This window comes from Trichosurus vulpecula, chromosome 4 (genome assembly GCF_011100635.1).
Source record: "Trichosurus vulpecula isolate mTriVul1 chromosome 4, mTriVul1.pri, whole genome shotgun sequence".
NCBI classification, from domain to species: domain Eukaryota; kingdom Metazoa; phylum Chordata; class Mammalia; order Diprotodontia; family Phalangeridae; genus Trichosurus; species Trichosurus vulpecula.
In genome coordinates this window covers 130,366,343-130,369,954 of record NC_050576.1, presented here as the reverse complement: position 1 = coordinate 130,369,954, position 3,612 = coordinate 130,366,343, and positions in this window count along the sequence as shown.

Here is a 3,612-nt window from a genome sequence, read left to right as displayed (position 1 = left end):
AACAGATATCTGGAAGATCTTTATCACTCCTAGAGTGACCCACTGAGAGAAGCCTGAGGAGAATGGAGTATGGGAAGATGCTAATCCTGAAGAGGCAGGGAGGCATGATAAAAAAATCAACCTAAAACAACCCATCCCCGTACTTGGGGGATGTAACCAAAGCAGTTCTCAGGGAAAAAATGTTTCTCTCCAAGTGTTTTCATCAAAAAGAGGAAGAAAAGATCAGTAGCAACTGAAACCAGCGTGGGTGTCTGTTTTCAGAAACAGGATGTCGCACAATCATCCAAGCACCTTGGTGCTGTGAGGGTGGGAGAGAAGCCTTGATAGCATAAATAGGGGAGAACACTTACAGTGCTTAGACCAACTGCTAAATGGCATTCCGTTTTGGAATGATGGACAGTTACATAAGAATTGTGTTCAGACAGGCTGAGGGAACTTGGCTGCAGCCCAGGTTCATCATGGAGGGAGTTGGGATTAATTTCCGGAAACTGGAACAAGCATTGTAGGTGAAGTCCCTGAGAAGGAATCACCTGAGACGTGGCAAGGAGAAGTCTCTTTCAGCTCTCTTTCTCCCTCCTTCATAGATTGGAGGAAAAACTCAAGAGCTTTGAACGATACTGACAACATTGGACCTTTGGCTTTCCCATTGGCATCCTAGCTCCAACCCTGGATTAGTGGATGGCAGGGCCTCAGGAAGAAATCAAGGACAGATAATCAGGCCTCTGCTAGGGATTCAACAAAGAAATTGCCTAAAGGCAAAGTGTCTTGAGTACCTTGCAAATGAGAGAAAAAGACATGTGAGCAACCAGGAGGCCCTTTGCCACATGTGCTCCCTAACCTTGAGCCCACTTTCTCTGGGCTCTCTATATTTTGGGAGATTATGTCACTTATTTTTAGGGAGATGTTGTGTGTCAGCTGTTCCTATCATACCACCCTTAGTAAGTCTATGTTTTAAGAGGCTACTTGGTGCTGGCCAACTAAACTGATTCTCGATTTATAATCTTGGATGAAAGCTTTTTGGTGGGGCTCTGTTAGTTGATGCTATAGTTAACCAGTTCAAAACAAGGTGAAGTTTTATAGGGTTCTATTTAATTAGGTAATAACATTCAGAAATTCAATAACACCTTATACTTGGTTTGAGAACTCAAGTTTGCAACTTAAATGTGGAAAAGTCATGGTAGTCTAGCTGAAAATGGTCTGGGCTTTTTACTACATAGCAAATTGAGCCTCAATCAGCAGATCAACGTAGCAGCCCCAAGGCTATTGTAATCTTAGGCTAACAGTAAGGTGGTGATAGTTATACTGTACTCTACCTTGGTTAGACCACATTGAGAGTGTGTTCAGTTCTAGGAATCATAATTTAGGAAGGACATTGATAAACTGGAGCAGAGCAAGCTGGAGGGTGAAAGGCTTCTAGTTCACTTCACATGGATTTTTTTTTAGACTGGGTCTCATCTCATCCAGACCAGATGTGCAGTGGCCACTCAGCAGCCTGATTCCATTATTGATCGGCACGTAAGCTTTGACTTGCTGCCTTTCTGATCTGAGGCTGTTCATTCCTCCATAGGCAACCTGATGCCCCTCCCTGGGGGTTTATTATATTGGTGCCAAATTTAGGGCCGACAGCCAATTGGCTTCAGCCCTGTCACAGCTCAGAACTAAACTAAATTGATCCACCAGCCTTAGTCTCCCCTTGAGAAGAGATTACAAGCATGGAATTGTTGGAAGGATCTGGGGATTAGACCTGAAAAGATAAAGACTTAGAGTGGGATATAGCTGCAGGGTTGGTTGTGTTGGAACCAGCTGTCTACTGTTTTTTTTGTGTAAGCATTTACACTTCAGATATTGGAAAACATGATAAGTCAAGGCTTGGTTTATTGTTTTGTAGATTGTCTACACTTAAAGTGATGTAGAAAATGTTTATGATGCAGAGTAAACTTAAAAAGTGTGCTGCACACGTTCCTTTTCCTCCTTCCTCCCAAAGCTGGTTGTTACTCTTTGGATAGCTGTATTCAAGTATCTGAAGGGTTGCCCTATGGAAGAGTCAGTAAATTTATTCTTTCTGGCCCCAGAAGCCAGCACTAGGAATAATGATTGAAAATAAAAGGGAGTCAAATGAGGCTTCATATTAAAGACAATTTCTAACAGCATTATCCAAAAAGCTGAGCTGCTTCGGAAGGTAACGGGTCCTCCTTCATTGGAGGTCTTCTAGGAGAAGCTAGACGACCATTTGTTAAATTATAAGGTGGATTCTTGATTTGGTATGGGTTAAATTAGATTTTTATTTTCTGATCTTTCTTATAACTCTTTGATTCTGTGATGTGGCTAAGTTGGCCATGCTAATGGGAATTTCTGACAAGTAGCTGGGAATATAAGGCTGAAGACATTTGTATACTGGTGATCATTGAACTATGGCAGTGGATCAGGTTACCAAGTACAGAGTAGGAGAGGAAAGGAAAGATGGGGGGCAAGGGAGGACCCAGGACAGAACCTTACATCAAGAGGGGAGGAGGAGGAAAAAACTGGGCAGGTAACAGAAGTAGTAGTTGAGAAGACTGGGGAAAAGTCAAGTTAGTGGAGAAGTCAACAGTGTCAGATGTTGGCAGAGGTCCAGGAAATCTTGAACTGAGAAGAGTGAAGGGGAAGACAGAGACAGAATGATAATTTGATGTTATAGCTTCAGCTTATAATAGAAGGTTAATGGAAGAAACATGAAAAAAATAACATTTTTGTGTTGTTTTTTTTTAAAACACAGATGAAGGTGTCAAAGTCTAGGACAGAATCTTGGGTGGGAAGAGGAAGAGCCTGGGAGGGTAACAGGGAAGGAGAAGTCAGAAGTGGAAGGTTAGTAGCTTTTATGATTGTTCCCCTAGATTTATTGTGTCCCCCTCTTTGAAGGCAGGAACTCTATTGCTTTTGCATTTGTGTACTCAATGCTTGGCACATAGGTGTTTAAGCAGTGCTTTTCATTTTTAATATAGATGTGTGGGGAAACTTCCATCTAATATACAAATGGCTGGCCCATATGTGGAATGGCTAGAGATCTGATTTGGGATCTGGCCACTTCCTATAAGGGAGATTGCAGTGTCCACTTTTGTTGAGAGTAAGAGAAGGGTGGTGCCAGGTTCAGCCTAACAGAGGAGGGACAAGGAGGATTCAGTATGGTCTCTTGTGACTGAGTGGTCTCTTCATTCTCTTATCTAGGAGAGAAGTGTTAGATTTATGTCTATCTAATACGTATCAAATGTCAGTGACCTAACTGTACAATAATAGGTTCAGAATAAAAGTCACCTTCCCACATTGTTTTAAAGGGGCAGGTTTGGGACTGCTAGGTGGCACAGTGGACAGAGCAGTGGAGTCAGGAAGACCTGAGTCCAAGTTCAGACTCTTACTGGCTGTGTGACCCTGGGCAAGTCACTTAACCTCTGTTTGCCTCAGTTTCCTCATGAAGTGAGCTAGAGAAGGAAATGGCAAACCACTCCAGTATCTCTAACAAGAAAACCCCAAGTGTCAAGTTAGTGGAGAAGTCAACACTGCCAGGTGTTGGCAGAGAGGTCCAAGAAATCATGCACTGAGAAGAGCGAAGAAGACAGAGACAGAATGATAATTTCA